The sequence below is a fragment of the Giraffa tippelskirchi genome, chromosome X (assembly GCF_054371585.1).
Source record: "Giraffa tippelskirchi isolate mGirTip1 chromosome X, T2T-mGirTip1v1.2.pri, whole genome shotgun sequence".
Lineage (NCBI taxonomy): Eukaryota > Metazoa > Chordata > Mammalia > Artiodactyla > Giraffidae > Giraffa > Giraffa tippelskirchi.
Window position 1 is genome coordinate 56,487,714 of NC_137289.1, and position 19,449 is coordinate 56,507,162.

Sequence of the window (19,449 nt, forward strand, 5' to 3'; positions counted from 1 at the left end):
TGAAACTTCAATACTTTGGTCACCTGATGCAAAGAACTGACTCCTTTGAAGTGACCCTGATCCTGGGAAAGACTGAAGGAAGAAGGAGAAGGGGATGACAGAGGATGCAGTGGTTGGATGGCATCATCAACTCACGGCCATGAGTTTGAGTAAACTCCGGGAGTTGGTGATGGACAGGGAGGCGTGGCGTGCTGCGATCCATGGGGTCCCAAAGAGTCGGATAGGGCTGAGTGACTGAACTGAACTGAAGTGACCCTATCATTTACAGGCCAACTACAACAGACCACCAGCACTCTAGGAAAGCAGGGGGGAAATTAGCTCACCTTTGGACTTGTTTGAAATGGACAGGAGAAAATAAAAATTCACTTGTGGGATATTATAACTGCATGGGGCAAAAAAATGTCCTCATCATTTCAGGGGATGGGAAGAGCTGAGTATAATTTACTTAATCCAAGAATAATAACAGATGGGATCTGAGTTCCATTACTCCCAGGGTAATTTTTCTAGAAGATGGATCCCAGGTGTTTGCTATATCTAGGTGAATAGAGTGATATCTTTATTGGCTAAATATAAGGCACACAGAGGAAGGAGGCTGGCGGGCTATAGTCAACGGGGTCGCAAAGAGTCAGGCATGACTGAGTGGCTGAGCAAGGCACAGAGGGAAGCCGGGGAATGAATCATTCAAGGGTTCTAGTCTCGTGACTTAGTTTCAGGAAAGAGACAATGGCTGGTTAATGTGCATTTAATAATCAGGCTGTGAATTTTGTCTAGCTGGATTTTTCTAATCTGATTTGCCAATATTGATATATTTTAAGAAAAATCTTCACTTTGGATTTGCTTTATATAAAAATGTACTCTGAATGGATCCCTGTGGAAATGACTGTTGGTGGCAGGAGAGTTGGTGGATATAGACATTAGACTGAAATGAAATTTTGCCTTATAGTTTACAACTGAAATTTGGTATAATTGATTTCTTTGAGATTCTGAGCTAGTTTTATATCTCCACATGAAGGAGATAGAAATCTTAATCTTAAACAGGGAAAGATGGCTCCATTGAATGCTGCTCACCATTTAAGGGGAAAATATATTCATATATACACACCCTGAAATGGTGAGGACATTTTCCTCCCATCGAGTTATAATACCCCACAAGTGAATTTCTTTTTTCTCCTGTCCATTTCAAACAACTCCAAAGGGGAGTATGTGTGTATGTGTATCCGCTCTTCTTCAACTCAAGCTAAAGGAGAAGCCCAGAAACGTGCAAAGATGTTCCCTTAACTCACTTAACCAGAGAAGATAAACAAAACACAGAAACACGGTGTCTGTCTGACCCTTGAATACTCACGTCATTTCTCTCAAGAAAAATGAAGTGTTCTCAGGCTCAAAACGTGACAAAAAGGTTGGTTCAGCTGTAGGATGGGACCTGTATTCACAGGCGGATACTTTACCAGTGATCCGCCTGGATTGGCAGTATGTGCACAAGATTAAATATGGTAAAAAGCCAGTTTCTGTAGCATGCGTGTGATTCATTCAACCTAGAAGAAATGGCCATTTTTACCATTTTGTGTATCCGTCCAGAGATTTTCTCTGCAAATGCAAGTACACCTAATAATATTATGATCACATACAGGCCAGGCACTCTTTTAAGCTTTCTACATATATGGTTTTATGTATTCCTCCATTGTTTATTTCCAGTCTATATTCCTAGTTCTAGTGCAGTATTCTTGCCTAGGAAATTCCATGGATAGAGGAGCCTGGTGGGCTATAGTCCACGGGGTCACAAAGAGGTGGACAGAACTGAGCACACCTGCACGGAACAGTGTGGCACAAGCAGCTCTAACGGGCATTAGAACCTGTTTTGCTTTTTGGTTTTCTTCTCTGGTTGAGTGAGTTAAGGGGACATCTTTGCACATTTCTGGGGGCTGAACGAAGTTCTTCTGAGGATTGTTTGAAGCCACTGGACTAGATTATCTTGGAAGGTTCCTGGGTTATTTTCTTACAGTGGCTGTAACAAATTACCATGAACCTGGTGACTTAAAATAACACACATTTATTCTCTTCTAGCCCCAGAGATCAAGTACAAAACCGGCTTTACTGGGTACAAACCAAAGTTTCTTGGCAAGGCCACTGTCCCTTTGGCAGGCTTTCTCTAGGGGAGAATTTCTTAAGTTGCATTTTTTACATCTAGAGCTGCATTCTTATAGTCCTTGCCTTGTGACCCATTCATCCCTCATCCAAGCCAACAACATAGTATCTTGCTTCAGTCGTAACACTGCCCTCCTTCTTCTGTATCAAATCTCCTTCTCCTTTCCTCTTTATAAGGACACACTAGTACATTGAGGGCTCACCAAGCTAGTCTCCTGGTGGCTCAGACGGTAAAGAATCTACCTACAATGCAGGAGACCTGGGTTTGACCCCTGGGTCAGGGAGATCCCCTGAAGAAAGGATTGGCTACCCACTCCAGTATTCTTGCCTGGAGAATTCCATGGGCAGAGGAGCCTGGTGGGCTATACTCCATGGGGTCACGAAGAGTCGGACGCGACTGAGTGAGTAACACTTTTACTTTTCGCTTTTGAGATAGTCTCCCCATCTCAAGATCCTTAACTTAATCACATCTGCAAAGTCCGTTTTGCCAAATCAGGTATCGTTCACAGATTTCAGGCACTAGGGCATGGATATCCTTAGAGGCCATTGTTCAGCAGACAACAGTCTGTCTTCTGACCCCTGCAAGGACTCAAATCCATCCATCATGCAAAACATATTCATCTCATCCCAATATTCCCCAAAGTCTCAACATATTACCTATCAAGTCCAGAATCTCACCTGTAAATCATTTAACCAGATATGTGAGAAACTGGGTATGATTCTCCCTGTGGCAAAAATTTTCTCCATCAGTGGGTCTGTGAACTAGTAAAAAAGTTACCCCTTCCCAAAATACAGTAGTGGGATAGGTATAAGATAATAGTTACAGACATTCCCACTCCAAATGGGAGAAAATGAAGAAAAGAGTTATTGACTCCAAGCAATCTTGAAATCCAGCTAGGTAAACTCCACCAGGCTACAAGGCCTGGAAATCATCTTCTGTTTCTGGAGATTCTGGCCTTCGTGCCTGAGGGTCTATACTTCACATCGAAGGTTCTGTACTCAGAATCATCCTTCCATTTTTCTTGAACGATACTACATGTTTGCAGCTGAGTACTTTTTATCAATTTGTTTCCTTCCTGTAGGTTTTTGGGAATCTAACACCCTTTTTCATTTATATGCTGAAAATTTGCTCCTAAGACATGTCCTTGATATTTTCTAAAACAATTCACCATTCTTTATCGGAGACTTTTTGGATGGATAGAAAAGATCTTAACTTCACTTTAATTTTTGTACATATATTTGTAGCATAGTTGAAAGCTTTTTCAGTCATATAGCTAGTTTTTAATTTCTTTGAGGATATCTATACCATGCCTCCAATGTACACAACCCACCTACTTGGTGCTGAGGAAGATGAGGAAGATAAAATCCTGCTGTAGACCTGGATATAGAGCTGTCAGAAATGGTAGTGTGTAAGGTCCAGGCAGAAGCACTGGAAAGGTGTGACCTCTGAGGGGAGAAGGAATTTAACAAGAAAAAAATTAAGAAACTAGTGTTTTTAATTTATTTATTTATTGGACGAATGCTGCAACATGTGGGATCTTAGCTCCCCAACCAGGAATCCACCTCAAGACCTGCGGCACTGGAAGTGCAGAGTCCTAACCAACCACTGAACCGCCAGGGAAATCCCACAAATAGAATTAAGTCGGAGGCATTTTCTATGGTGTCTTCTTTAAGCCAAATAAGCATTCAGTTATTCACAAGTTGTATAAATTTTGCATTTAAAACATCACTGAGAACTCCCCTGGTGCTCCAGTGGTTAGGACTCAGTGTTTTCACTTCCTTAGGCTGGGTTCAATCTCTGGTTGAGGAACTAAGATCCTGCAGTGCAAGCTGCATGGTACCCACGCACCCACCCCCAAATAATCAATGAATCAGTTCACTTCAGTTCAGTCGCTCAGTCATGTCCAACTCTTAGCGACCCCATGAATCGCAGCATGCCAGGGCTTCCTGTCCATCACCAACTCCCGGAGTTTACCCAAACTCATGTCCGTCGAGTCGGTGATGCTATCCAGCCATCTCATCCTCTGTAGTCCCCTTCTCTTCCTGCCCCCAATCCTTCCCAGCATCACAGTCTTTTCCAAGGAGTCAACTCTTCACATCAGGTGGCCAAAGTATTGGAGTTTCAGTTTCAACATCAGTCCTTCCAATGAACACCCAGGGCTGATCTCCTTTAGGATGGACTGGTTAGATGTCCTTGCAGTCCCAGGGATTCTCAAGAGTCTTCTCCAACACCACAGTTCAAGAGCATCAATTCTTCGGCGCTCAGCTTTCTTCACCGTCCAAATCTCATACCCATACATGACTACTGCAAAAAACATAGCCTTGACTAGACGGACTTCTGTTGGCAAAGTAATGTCTCTGCTTTTCAATATGCTGTCTAGGTTGGTCATAACTTTCCTTCCAAGGAGCGACGGTCTTTTAATTTCATGGCTGCAATCACCATCTGCAGTCATTTTGGAGCCCTCCCAAAATAAAGTCTGACACTGTTTCCACAGTTTCCCCATCTATTTGCCATGAAGTGATGGGACCAGGTGCCATGATCTTAGTTTTCTGAATGTTGAGCTTTAAGCCAATATTTTCACTCTCCTCTTTCACTTTCATCAGGAGGCTTTTTAGTTCTTCTTCACTTTTTGCCATAAGGGTGGTGTCATCTGCATATCTGAGGTTCTTGATATTTTCCTGGCAATCTTGATTCCAGCTTGTGCTTCTTATAGTCCAGCGTTTCTCATGATGTACTCTGCATATAAGTTAAATAAGCAGTGTGACAATATACAGCGTTGATGTACAACATTTCTTATTTGGAACCAGTCGGTTGTTCCATGGCCAGTTCTAACTGTTGCATCCTGACCTGCATACAGGTTTCTCAAGAGGCAGATCAGGTGGTCTGGAATTCCCATCTCCTTGAGAATTTTCCCCAGTTTATTGTGATCCACACAGTCAAAGGCTTTGGTATAGTCAATAAAGCAGAAATAGATGTTTTTCTGGAACTCTCTTGCTTTTTTGATGATCCAGAGGATGTTGGCCATTTGATCTCTGGTTCCTCTGCCTGTCTAAAACCAGCATGAACATCTGTAAGTTCACGGTTCACGTGTTGCCAAAGCCTGGCTTGGAGAATTTTGAGCATTACTTTACTAGCGTTTGAGATGAGTGCAATCGTGCAGTAGTATTAGCATTCTTTGGCATTGTCTTTCTTTGGGATCACAAAGAAAACTGCCCTTTTCCAGTCCTGTGGCCACTGCTGAGTTTTCCAAATTTGCTGCCTTATTGAGTGCAGCACTTGCACAGCATCATCTTACAGGATTTGAAATAGCTCAACTGGAATTCCATCACCTCCACTAGCTTTGTTCATAGTGATGCTTCCTAAGGCCCAGTTGACTTCACATTCCAGGATGTCCGGCTCTAGGTGAGTGATCACACCATCGTGATTATCTGGGTCGTAAAGATCTTTTTTGTACAGTTCTTCTGTGAATTCTCATCACCTTTTATTAATATCTTCTGCTTCTGTTAGGTCCATACCACTTCTATCCTCTATCAAGCCCATCTTTGCATGAAATGTTCCCTTGGTATCTCTAATTTTCTTGAAGACATCTCTCGTCTTTCCCATTCTGTTGTTTTCCTCTATCTCTTTGCATTGATCGGCGAGGAAGGCTTTCTTATCTCTCCTTGCTATTCTTTGGAACTCTGCGTTAAAATGGGAATATCCTTCCTTTTCTCCTTAACTTTTTGCTTCTCTTCTTTTCACAGTTATTGGTAATGCCTACTTAGACAGCCATTTTGCTGTTTTGCATTTCTTTTCCATGGGGATGGTCTTCATCCCTGTCTCCTGTACAATGTTATGAACCTCCGTCCGTAGTTCATCAGGCACTGTCTATCAGATCTAGTCCCTTAAATCTATTTCTCACTTCCACTGTAGAATCATAAGGGATTTGATTTAGGTCATACCTGAATGGTCTAGTGGTTTTCCCTACTTTCTTCAATTTAAGTCTGAGTTTGGCAGTAAGGTGTTCATGATCTGAGCCACAGTCCCCTCCTGGTCTTCTTTTTGCTGACTGTATAGAGCATCTCCATTTTGGCTGCAAAGTATATAATCAATCTGATTTCGGTGTTGACCATCTGGTGATGTCCATGTGTAGAGTCTTCTCTTGTGTTGTCGGAAGAGGGTGTTTGCTATGACCATTGCGTTCTCTTGGCAAAAATCAATGAATAAATTTACACAATTTCTGTACTAGCAAAAGAAGGAAATGTGTTAAAAGTAAATATTATAGACTTTATGCTAAGATGCCTGACCAAAGAAGAGCTTTGCTAGTCAGTGGAGAACTGGTTGCTACTGCCCCCTTGCTATTCCTGATTGGATGGATGGTTTAGTGAGGCACTGGGATGGGCCCCGCCAGGGTCTGCCCAAAGGCCTGGCTGAGCATTAAGACGGTGGATCTTGACTATGTACATAGGTGAACCTGCAGGAGGATCATTAACGCGGTTCTGAGAGCCTGGAGGCCTCTCCAGGCAGCTCTCCAGCCTGCCCCCAGGCGGGACGGGAAGGGGGCAGGGAGGCCGCCTGAGGCCGGTCCACGCCTTTGCAAGGACCTGGCGCCTGGGCGGCAGGCAGTCGGGGCTTAGTCTTCTGAAAGGGACGACAGTGAGAAGGGGTGGCGTGAAGCGATTGGGTGGGAAGGCAGCTCCTCGCCCTCTCCCCACACATCTTCGTCTTCCTCTCCTGCCTACACCCAGAACACCCTGAACCCTGTCTGGAGGGCCAAGGCGAGCCCCGCCTTCGCGTCCCGGGACGTCTTCTCTGGCGTGTCTCTCCTGCCCGACCTCCCTGCCACGTCCCTCGAGGTTATGTTCCAGGGTTCCGTGGGGCCCAGCCCCTCATCTCCAATGCTCCTTCGTCACTGTGGCCAGTTACAACACCTCCACCCCACCCCCACCCCGGAAGTGCCCGACCAGCGCATAGCCTCACGTGTGTCTGGGGCAGAGCCTCAGGGCTAGGCGGAGTGGCTGAGGCTGCTACCCTGCGGGGATGGCTTGCAGGCCTGCAGCCCAGCGTTTTTCCCAGCCTTCTGCGCCTCGGGCCTCCCCTCCGTCGGTTAGGCAATTTCTCCCCCTCCTCGCCTGTGGCTGGGAGGGTGCCTGAGACGCGGGTGCGGGGAGGGTCCCGGGGTTTGGGAAAGACAAGGGGCGATCGGGGAGCCAGGGGGTTCTGCCTGCTTTCCAGGAGACCTGGGGTTGTCGTCGGCCGACGGGCGCCCAGCGCCCAGTGATCCCTAGTCAGGGGCCCAAAGCGCGGAAGCCTGCGTGCCCCGGGCGGTCTGTAGGTGGAGCGTGGTGGTCCAAGGCGGGGTGGCGGCTGTGGGGCGCTCCGCCCCTGCTTTGTCTGCCTCGCTGTTACCTAGCCTGTCCTGGGACGGAGGTTTAAAGGCTCCTGGGGAGGTCGGCTGTCCGCCTTGGGGTCGGGCCCGCGGCTAGTCAGGAGACTGGTCTCTTCTTCCCCAGATTCCGCCGCTCCAAGCGGCTGTGGCGCCCCCTGGCGCCACGGTCACTCAGGCGTAGGCAGGCGGGAGGGGGCTACCCGCAGCGGTTGTCTTGCCTGCAGCCGCTTGTTCCCCTGCTTGGGACCCTCGTCCTGGAGGGAGGAGGGAAACCCCTCCGCCCCCCACACCCCCAGAGCCTGTGCGGTGTCAGAGGCTGCCCCGCTGGTCCCTGCCTGGTGCCCCATCTGGAACTTTCCAGACCAGCAGGTCCGCTGTTTCCCTCCTGGGCATCCTCCTGGGTGAATGTGCCTGGCCAAGGGCTGGTCTCTCTTGGGATGGGAGGGGGGCTGAAGTCAAAACCAAACTGGCAGGACTCTTAGCAGTGGATCAGAGTGTGTCTTGCTGATCAAAGGCCTGCACACCCTGCTACCCCAGTGCTGCTCTGCTGGGGGTGTCCTCTCAGGCCCTCCAGGCCCTCCATCCCGCTAAGTGCAGACATGGGGGCACCTGCCTTTGTGGCAGATGCCTGGGAACGCTGCCCATGAGAAGGAAGATAGGAAGACAACTTACATAGAGGCCCTGGCTGTGGCCTCCGCGATCGGCCCCTCCTCGGCAGCTTCCACGTGCTTCAAGCAGTCTCTGGGCCTGCTCCCCTGGGATGTCCAGCATGGGGAAGATCTTGCAGTCCCCGCGGTGCATGTGGTGCCAATCCGAAGGTGGTCCCCGCCCTGCTATTGGCCTAGTCGCGCTTTCCCCGCCTCCTCTGCGGCCCCCTCCCCACTGTTTTCTTATCTACTAACTGGGGGCTTCCCAGGCTGGAGGAGGGGCATGCTTCCCTGGTAAGGGGAGGAGGCTTCCCTAGTAGGGAGCTGATGACTAAGGGGTAAAGAATCAGCCTGCCATGCAGAAGACCTGGGTTAGATCCTTCCGTCCTTCCACTGGGAAGAGCCTCTGGCGAAGGAAATGGCAACCCACTCCAGTATTGCCTGGGAAATCCATGGACGACAGAGCCTGGCAGGGCTACTTACTGCCCATGGGGTCCCAAAGAGGTCGACATGGCTGAATGACTAAATATGCCATGACATATAAGTGACAAAGTAGGCAAGAGATCAACAAATAATACACGTAAAATGGAAAACCCTTCCTCAATAAACCTCTAGATAGATGCCAAATCACATTAGCTTAAAAAATGAAAATTAGGAGACATAATAAGTGAGAAAGCCACCTTGAAGAAAATTTTACATGATAGTAACTCTTAAAAATAATATACAATCATCCTAAACACTTTAAAATATTTTAGGTAGGTAAGCACATTAGCTAAGGACAAATGCATTTGGAAAGTTTGCACCAACCTAGGAAATACTGGATATCTAAGAGTCACGGTGATGGATTCATATAGATGGAAGACGCAGAATGACTTTATCTTCTAAATACACATTTAGAGTGTTTAATATTTTGTAATTAGCAAAATTTGTTGAGTGAAACACTAGAAAATATATACTAATCGGTTGACCAAATATTCACATGTATTTTTAGGTTTTCTTGAAGGTTTATTTCAGTGTGTGTCTATTTTTTGTCTTTCACTTCCATCATCCAAACTGTTCACAACTCTTGTGCAGATTTCTCTTCAGCTCATGCAGGAGATGGATTTCTTCTTTCAGGTCACAGAGACTCCAGAAGAACTTGCTGTTAGGAGAGAGAAAATTCCAGAAAGTTCTGCCTGATACCCTGTCTTCACTCCCTCTCCCTTGCTAAGTAAGCTGGTCTGAGACTTCCAGAGTTCCAATTCTGTCTCTGATAACAGGGAACATCAATCCACATTGTCCACATTTTTCAAAAAGAAGCAGCATGACTTTTCCCCCTACTATTATTTCAGTGCCCACTAAGCTCCGCTTCCTGTGTCCTTTATGCTTTCCATTTCTGTCCCTGGTATGCCCTCCCTGGAACGGGCTGGACTGTCATGCAGCTACTTTCAGTACTTTTTGCAGCTTTGATCTTCCTTCAGAAAAATCTCATAATATGGCAGCGGGAGTTTATTAAAAACTATTCATGGTGGTATCGTGTTCCTTCAGTAGAGCTCAGTCCCAGTGTCTGCATCTCCGTGTAGCATCTGAATGACTCCTGACAAGCTCCTATATTTCATTAAGCCTCAGCAGCCTCAGAGAGGGCCAGGACCTGGCAGTTCTGCATATCAGAGTCCTGATCAGAACACAAGAAGGAAGAAAATATGAAGCAGGAGGCACAGGGCCTGGCATGCAGCAGGCCCTCAGAGATCCCTAGATTTGTAGATCCAAGTAACTGGGACCCAGGCCTCCTGATTTTAGCTACCTGCTTCTGCATGGGTGGCTCGGTTTCTAAGGGTTCTCTCGGTGTTACACCGGTAGCAAAGTGGGGGTGGGGGGAGGGCAGTAAGAACTGGGAGCTCAGTCTCTTCTGGCCCCTAGGGCTCTCCTCTCTCTGCTTGGAAAAGGAACTTCTTTTGAGGACTCATATTGCTTATGTGGCCCTGACAAGGTGATTTAGAGACGATTCTTGGTTCCCTTGACCATTTTTCCTTATTTTTCCAAAAACCCATGACTTCATCCCATAGACTCTCCTCACAAACACTCTTTGAAGACCTGGTCACTGCCCACAAGCCAAACTGGGTGAGTCAGTCACCATGAGTTCTTGACCTTAGAACCCTATATGGTAGGTGGGATTGTGAGATCCTCCCCACCCTAACCCACAGGACACCCAGGGCACTCCCCTTTACACAGATGATGGTGGCACAATGGCTCAGGTTGATTGTTTTCCACTCTTCTAAGGATGTGTGTGGAGTGAGCCCTAACACATATGCCATGATTACATGTGATGAACCTCTCCTCTTGTGGCTAAGCTCATGGCTGATGTAGAATCTTCCCTCTGCTGAAGGGGAAAGGCTCTAATCATGTGATTGCTTGAGTCTTGCAGAACTCCAGGCTCATAACTACTCCTTCAAAATCTCTGCGCTAAAAGACTTGACTAAACTCAAGCATGGCTTCTAGCAGTCTATGTCTTAGAGACAACCCCAGACTGGTCCCCTCTGCCCCACCTTTAATTGTATCCTTGAAAAAGCTCAATGCTAACAATAGGATTTGCTGTTTGTTGCATCTAAAACTTGGTAGCAGACAGATATTCCCCAGTACTCACTCTTAGAGCAGTTAGATATCTTATAGTTACAATCCTTTCTCCTCAATTTGAGATGAAACATTGCCTCAAGGACCTGAGAGTCATCGCTGTGAAGTGCAAAGGTTCAGGGAGATAACCCTCCCTGTTGTTCCCTGTCCCTATGGGAGGTTAAGGGCCTAAGTTCAGTGAACACCTTGTTTCAATTTACAGCACTGCTTCCTGTCAGCAATACAAGAGAAGACTGTTTCTCTTCCAGATAAGTGAGAGAGAGAAAGTGTTACTCTTACACTCAGGTGCAGATCTTTGCAAGCCCATGCACTGTAGCCTGCCAGGTTCTTCTGTCCATGGATTTCTCCAGGCAAGAATACTGGACTGGGTAGTCATTCCATTCTCCAGGGGATCTTCCTGACCCGGGGATCGAAGTCAGGCCTCCCGCATTGCAAGTAGATTCTTTACCATCGTGCCACCAGGGAAGCCCCACATAAGTGCTAATTACCAAATCCAAGTAGCTGCATCATAGGAAATAACCCCCTACTCCACCCCCATTCAAACACCCCTCAATGACTTTACCTTAGCATTCACCCATCTGTAAAAATGTCTCCAGCCTTCATTTCAGGGATTCAAGTTCAGTTCACACTGGACAGTTTACAAGTTCAGTTCACAGTGGACTTTCTTCCTATATGTTGTTGTTCAGTTGCTCAGTCGTGTCCAACTCATTGCAACTAGTGCTTGGCGTTGTTTGTCCTTGATACCTCTCAGGATAAATATTTGGAGAGAGGGGAGCCTCCCTGGGGTGGAGAGTGTTGAAAATCTTGGGATTCATAATTGGATGAGGGAAGGGCAGAGAAATCACCCTTACCTTTGAATCCTCACACGAACCATTCAGGGTCGATTGTATTACTCTCACTGAAGTTTCTTGATTCATGGCCAAGCGTATTCTGGAATGTTCCAGCCACAGTTTTTGTATGCAGTGTTCTACTCTGAATTAATTTTGTCACTCATGTTGTTCAAAACTTTTCCATCTAACTGATTTTTTTTTTGTCTCTTTTCCTTGTAATTCAGTGAGCTGTTAAAATACCTCGCTGTGACTGTTTTTTTCACCATTTCTTTCTGTCAATTTTTGCTGCATGTATTTTGACTCCTATGATAAGAATGTCATATATTTGAATTGCTTTATTAATATATTCGCATCAAATGAAACCTTTTATAATTATGACATGTTTCTTTTCTACAGTATAGTTTCCTTAAAGTATTTCTCTCATTGATGTGGCTGTAACAATTTGATATCTTTTATTACTTTTGGATATTTCCCAATCATGATCCCTTCAAATACTTATCTATTCTTCTCTTTCTTGAATGACAACGAAACATGTATTAGATTTATTCACCACCTCTCCATTAACTCTCATCTACTCTCTTTTGGTACTTTCTATCCTTCTGTCACTCCAGGTTACATTCTCTACAGTTTCTTTAGACCTATATTTCATTTTTCTAATTCTTCTCTCAAGTACGAAAATTATCTTTGAGCTTTGAACCACAGCACCAAATATTCAGGGTATAATTTATTATGCCTCTCGAGTATTGAAGGGAGGTAAGGGTTAGAGATGTTAAGTGAATGTTCTCAGGTGACCCAGCATGACAAAGGCAGAGCTCAAACTAACATAGATCAGACTCTCAGCCCAAGTCCTTCCCACTGTACTTGCTTTCTCCTGGGCTATGGATCTTCCCAACCTCTCACATCCCAGAAAATACAGTATAGTGAGGTCTTCCAACATTTTTAGAACTGTGCAATACTTCATTTTAGCTTTTAAAAGTCAGAGAAAGAGACACAGATGTAAAGAACAGACTTTTGGACTCTGTGGGATAAGGCGAGGGTGGGATGATGTGAGAGGATAGCGTTGAAACATGGATATTATCATATGTGAAATGGATCGCCAGTCCAGGTTGGATGCATGAGACAGGGTTCTCAGGGCTGGTGCACTGGGATGACCCTGAGGGATGGGATGGGAAGGGAGGTGGGAGGGAGGGTCTGGATGGGGAGGGAACACATGTACACCCATGGCTGATTCACCTAAATGTATGGCAAAAACCACCACAATATTGTAAAGTAATTAGCCTCCAATTAAAATAAATAAAAAAGAAAAAAAATGAAAGTCAGTGATTCTGCTTCATTAGGCATGATATTTTCCTAGGACTTTGTTCCAGCCTTTAGAGCATTTATGTATTGTTCCAAAAACAGATTACAATCATCACGGTATTTCGTTTCCAACAAGAGCAAACCCCAGCATGTTTACTCAGAGAAGCATGGGAATTGTTTGGAACAGTTTTGATATACATCTTTCATCCTACCAGGAGTGAGATGGACACACAACAATGAGTGATGTCCACATGGGCCCCCTCAGCATGACTGCAACATGTCAGCAAGCGGAATAGATGGCCAGACATTTAACACTTTCATTCTTTTCCTTCCTCCAACTTGGCAGAGGGCAGAGGTGTTAGAGGAGATTGCAGGACAGGCCTCTTGGGGGACACCGCCCGTCCCTCCCTGCACTCGTCACACCATCCTGCCTGTCCTCCAGAGGATCCCCAGGTAGCCTGAGACAGCTGTGATTCCTCAGAGAAATATCCAACTCAGACAGGCACAGGGGCCATCGGGAGAGAAAGTGGTGATCATAAGGGCGGGCCAAAGACCCTCAGCCCCACAGTGAGCCGGGAACTGTCCCTTTACTCCTTCTGGGGACGATCTACCCCCTTGGCTGCTCTGTTTCCCACGGCCAAGTCTGACTGAGCTCACACAGGTGACAAAGCTTCAACCAGCATCCAGTGACCCCCAGTCCAACATGTGCATAGTTGGAGGAACGGTGCCTGGGCTGTTCTGGGGCAGGGGAAGGAAAGGGCTGCCTCAGGGGCACCGCTTCCCCTTTTCCTTGCCTCTCCTCTGACCCCCGCCATGGTAGAGCTTTCTTCTCTTCCCTTCCCTTTCTCTTTCTCCCTTGTCTCTACACCCCTATGTCTCATCGCTCCCCTCCTCCCTCCACTCTCTTCCTGTCTTCATCTTCCTCCCTCCTTCCTGAGCCCCACCACACCCACCTCCCTGCCACAGCCTCCTGGGCCATCCCTGAGGTCTGTCTTGATATGACAGAGTGCTGGACCCCCAGTGAGGTAGCAAGGCCCTCGCCTTCCATCCCCTCACTCCCTCTTCCTCCACACCCTTCACTGGGCACTGGAGGAACGGAGGCAGGGAGGGGTGGAAGGCCTGCAGATTGGATTTGAAGTGCTGGTCCTTGTGGCACAGGAGAAGGGAGTTGGGACAGTGTGGGAGGGAGCTACCCAGGGGAGAAAGGAGAGGGAAGATGGAGAGACTGAGGGTGAGAGGCTTCACAACCCTGAGCTGTCAATCACTTCTTTGTATTTCCGGTTTTGGACTGTGCCATCTGGAATTGTTTCCCAAGTTGTTACCTCTGGAGAGTGCCTACATTCCTCCCTGACACTTACAAACATTGCTGATCTCTGCACCTACCCTTGAGTCTGTTAAGTTGGGGGTAATTATCCCCTATTCCCAGTGTGTTGAGAAAGATTTTATTATGACCGGCTGCTGGATTTTGTCAAATACTACTTCTGCATCCATTAATGTAGTCCTGACTATTTTCTTCACAAATTATTTGCTCTGCCCTTCCCTTCCCCCTTCCCTGGGGTCAGCCCTGCCTAGAGGAGAACTGAGCTTATACTCCCTTTCTGAAGCTACAGAAGGGCTGTGAATTGGTGCCTCACATTGACTGGGACGGTATCCAGGGCTGCGCTGGGTGGTTGCTACCACTGAGGCAGCCTGAGTTAGGAATCCACTTTTCCTCGTGTGGAATCAGAGCAGGAATCTGAGGGTAGAGCACATATCACTGTGTGTTGCACCCAAGAAGCACACAAAAATGCACATGAATAGGGTCCAGGGTCTTAGAATGTGGTATTCAAAAGGCCCAGGAAATGATAGAGATCACAGGACCCCGAATTAAGAAAATCACTGCTTGAATAATAAAAGACATTCGACAGATGCCAACACTGATGTGAACAATGTTGAAATAATGACAAGAAGTTTGAAGTGACCATCATAAAAGTAACTATCAAGTAGTTACAAATTCTCTTTAAACAAGCGAAAAAATTGAAAATCTCAGCAAAGAAGTGGAAGAGAAAGAAACAAGTAGAAAGTATAGAACACAACAATACTGCACTTCTTACTGAAACCTGGGAGATAGATTTTAGACTTAAAAGTGGGCTTCTTCTAGCTTGCTTTCTATCTCATTATCCACTGAGCAATATTAGATTTGAAATTCAAAAGGAAGATACTATAGAGTGTCATTCACACATTTACTGAAATTGAGAAATGAAGTCAGACTTTTACTTATAAACTATAATGCTATTGATAATTGAAAATATTCAGTGAGAACTAGATTTCCAATCGTTCAGTCATATGCTGAACATTTTTCATAAACTGAGTGAACTACACTTGTAGTACCAAGATTTAGAAAAAGGATATCTAAAACACATTTATCTGGTGTATCTACAATATTCTAGAAATTACATCCTTTGCAAATTAAAAATATGAGAAGCCAGTTTTCAAAATTCTTATAGGGGAAAATAAGATACCTTAAAATTCTCCTTTTGAAAAGTTTCTGTTGCTCTTATCTTCACCCCTGAGTGGTCCATCTAGAGGAAGACATTAAGTGCATTATCGTTGCAATCTGCCCAGTTACTGTCTGTACAAGTGGCACCTGAATTGGACCTCTCAGTTGTTCTCTGCTCAGGTTCTTTGGGCAGAACCTGACATTAGGCTGGGCTAATGTCTGTTCCTCTGAGCAACAGAGAACAGGATTATTCATTACCCTTGCCTGAGGTTCTTTAGAAATTTGTCTGGACACTGGAAGCACTTCAACCAACCATTACCCATTAAAAAAGTGATACTGGGTTGGAGATGAGTTAAATACTTAAGACTTTCCTTAAACTACTTATGGGAAACAGTATTGATAGGCATTGTCATTCTTTTGGACTGAAGCAGAATCTAAAGCACAGTGTGCTTTAAGGTAACTTCGTGGAAATTGCAATATATTTTTAAGCAACAGAGACTAGGAAGAAGCCTAGATCTCTTGACGCTCAATTCTGATAGCATACAGTCAATGATCACGATAATAATCCTCCATTTATCATCACTGTCAAGTGTTCTGCTAAGCCCTATATATGCATTATCTAAATGGAAGCCTATCAACAGTCAAGAAGTGACATCAATTGTCATTCTCCTTTTGATGATGGATAATGAAATCTTGGAAGTGTTAACGCGCCAGGCCAAGGTCATGGAGCTTATGGTACCACTCAGTGGTAAAGTCATGAACCCAGGGATCCAGTCTTAAGATATTTAATGCCATTACCCCCATCTAGTGAAAGATGACATTATATGGCAAAAATTAGAACAGTCATGGATGGTTTACTTCTTTAGCAGCAATTAAAAGAGTATAAGAAAGAAGTGTAGACAGAGAACAGGAAAAAGCAAAACTAAACTAAAGCAAAGTGAAAACAACAACAACAAATCAGAGAAACAAAACATACTCAGAAAAATTATGATCAAATGCTAAGTGCCATGAAGAAAAGTAAGCCTTGGCTGCTAAGGTGAGCAGAGAAGTGAGCTTAGTAAGGATGGTGGTTATAGGAACATCTGTGGGCAGGTTGTTGCAGGAAAATATATAATGGTGTGAGAACATGCTTGGTGAGTGAGAGTTAGGGTCAGAGGCACAAAAAAGAGGCTAGTGTGGCTGGAGAACAATTCCTTGAACAAATCTTGAAGTATACATTATACCAGGCATTAGTATAAGGATATGTTAATGAACAAATAAACAAAGATTCCTGCCCTCCAGGAATTTATATTTTTCCATCAGAAGGAGATGGCCAATTTAGAGAAATAGCATACAAATAAAATGTATTGTATTCTGAAAAGTGGTAAACAATTGGGAAGAGAACAGGAAATAAACAGTGGAATCAGGATTTCAGGGAGAAAGTGAAAGTGAAAGTTGCTCAGTCGTGTCCGACTCTTTGCGACCCCATGGACTATACAGTCCATGGAATTCTCCAGGCCAGAATGCTGAAGTGGGTAGCCTTTCCCTTCTCCAGGGGATCTTCCTAACCCAGAGATCAAACGCAGGTCTCCCACACTGATGGGTGGATTCTTTACCAGCTGAGCTACAAGGACAGCCCAAGAACACTGGAGTGGGTAGCCTATCCCTTCTCAGTGGATCTTCCCAACCCAGGAATCGAACCGAGGTCTCCCACATTGCACACTGAGAAGGTTGGACACAAATACCCTGAATGCCTCTTGTTCTTAAAGGGGTCGCAGTTTTCTTCTTCCCCAGAGAAGGGCATGGCCTCACACTCCAGGATTCTTGCCTGGAGAAGCCCCTGGACAGAGGGACCTGGTGCGCTACAGTTCATGGGGTCACAAAGAGTCAGACAAGACTGAAGCGACTTAGCATGCATGCAGTTTTCTCCTTTATGCTGCTTTTGTCAAATGTCAATGTCATTGCTATGCTGGCTTAACTGCACAGAGGCCGGAATACATATTCCCTATCTGGTGTGGACTCAACTCCTTATTTACCATAGGAGAGCCATGTGGACACTAAAGTCTGATGGCTTTTTTCATCAAGTGCTAAGTCGCCCGTCAGGCTCCTCATCCATGGGATTCTCCAGGCAAGTATACTGGAGTGAAAAAAAAAAAAGAATACTGAAGTGGGTTGCCGTGACCTCCTCCAGGGGATCGTCCCGACCCAGGATCGAACCTGACTCTGGCATCTCTTGCACTGGAAGGCGGACTCTTTATCACTAGCGCCACCTGAAAAGCCTCTTTTTCATCAAGGGGCCAATCGTTTTTAAGTTCAGTCTCTGTTGCAAAGCTCATCGATGTGGACATCAGTTCTCTGGGTTTGAGTCCTGGCCTGGCAGAAATCCTGGCCAGGTGGTATCTAGGCCACATGGAGAGACCTTGTGCCCAGCTTTCCAACCATGGTTTCTAGAGGTGCAGAGCTGGCATCTGAGAGGAACCCTCTCACCCATAACCCTCTCTGCCCTCACTCCCCGTGGGCGGGTCTGTGTTTTGGCCCCGCCTCCCGGGACCGAACTGACTGAGTGAGTGCATGGCATGTGACCGGAACTACACCAATCACGTGCTCTTCTGCGGCTTGCTGGCGGTGAGCTGAGGAGAGGGAGGAGCGCGCTGCCACTGCTGGGGTCTTGGACGTCTCAACTATTTTCCGACTCTTCTTCCAGTCAGGTACATCTCAAAAGTATTCTTTCTATAAACTACGTCTCTACCGATATAAATGAAATTACCTAGGACCAAAGTTTGGGGATTAATAAGAAAGGCGATCGATTAAATTGCTCGCCGGCCAACTCTCCTGTCCACCCTCTGTACAACCCTCTTTCCTTACCTGTGATTAGCTTCAATTTTGTGACTAATCATTTCTTGCTCTCTTTAAAATCCCTCGATCAAAAATATAAAATAAAATAAAATGCCTCGATCGTGTTGCGCTCCTTTAAAAATCGTATTTGTTTGCATCTAATTATTTTTGTGGTTCTTATTGATATGCCAGACTTTAAATTCAGACTCAGGGCTACACAGAAACACATACTGTAGGAGTATGATTCTTTCCCCACACCTTCTACAGCCTTCCCATTCCCCATGTCTTTTCCACAGTCCCCCTGTAGATAACCAATCTGGTTATCTGGTTGAATCTTCCCTGTATTTCCTCTACGCAAATGAATAAATGCATACGGGTTTTCCTATGTTCCATTGTTTATTAAATGAAAGATTGCATTTTCTAAAGCTTCTTTGCACTTTTCCTTTTGCAAGAAACAGCATTCCATTAAAAAAACCTCCTTATTCTGTACTCCTTCGTTCTTTTTTACAGCTACATTGGATTACACTGGCTTCTATAGGGGCATTTCAGTTGTTTTCAACATTTCGTATTAATTAATACGAACAATGGTGCAGTGAATAACCCTGGGTACACGTGTTTTTGTGTTGGTAGAAATATCTCTTCAAGTTTTATTCCCAGCAGTAGGATTGTTGGGCCAAATGTTAAATGCATCTGTAGTTATGTTAGGTATTTCCAAATTTCTCTCCAGAAGAGTTGTACCGCTGGCCACTGGGATTCTTTCCTCACTGCCTCACTATCAGAATGTGTTTCCCTATCTTTGTGACCTTTATTGTCGTGGCAGGTGGGAAATGATATCTCCGTGTTGTTTCAGTATGGTGGTGGTTTACTTTCTCAGTTTTGTCTGACTCTTGTGACCCCATGGACTGCAGCCTGCCAGGCTCCTCTGTCCATGGGATTCTCCAGGCAGGAAGACTGGAGTGAGTTGCCATTACCTTCTCCAGGGGATCTGCCCCACCCAGGGATTGAACCCGAGTCTCTTGCATCTTGTGCATACTGGGTGAATTCTTTACCACTGGGCCACCAGGGAAGCCCTTGTTTTAGTATGTATCTGTCTAATTATGAGGAAGTTTGACACATTATATATATACTGTGAATTCTCTATTCATAGCTTTTCCCATTTTCCTGAGGAAATATTAGCCCTTTGTCCTGCAGTACTTGACTTCTGTGTGTATACTTGGACTATTATTCATTTGTCCGTGGGGCATCCTGCAAATACT

The 19,449-nt window shown here is 45.4% G+C and overlaps 1 protein-coding gene and 1 long non-coding RNA gene across 5 annotated transcripts in view; one reads left to right on the plus strand and one right to left on the minus strand.

Annotated features, from left to right (window-relative positions):
- The first annotated feature begins 2,297 nt into the window (after positions 1 to 2,297).
- LOC145536938 (melanoma antigen preferentially expressed in tumors-like) overlaps positions 2,298 to 19,449 on the plus strand; it is a 33,499-nt gene continuing 16,347 nt past the window's right edge. The window contains exon 1 of one of the 4 annotated variants that reach the window (XM_081567255.1): positions 2,298 to 2,546. The gene's annotated coding sequence lies outside the window, so the exon portion shown is untranslated. Of the gene's footprint in view, positions 2,547 to 17,399; positions 18,067 to 19,449 lie in introns of those variants that run through there. The other 3 variants (XM_081567257.1, XM_081567256.1, XM_081567258.1) reach the window with 3 other exon arrangements.
- Positions 3,636 to 7,614, minus strand: LOC145536940 (uncharacterized). The gene is made up of 2 exons (XR_014076094.1): positions 7,535 to 7,614; positions 3,636 to 6,365 (listed from the first exon to the last, which is right to left on the minus strand). It is a non-coding gene; the product is annotated as an uncharacterized LOC145536940 (long non-coding RNA).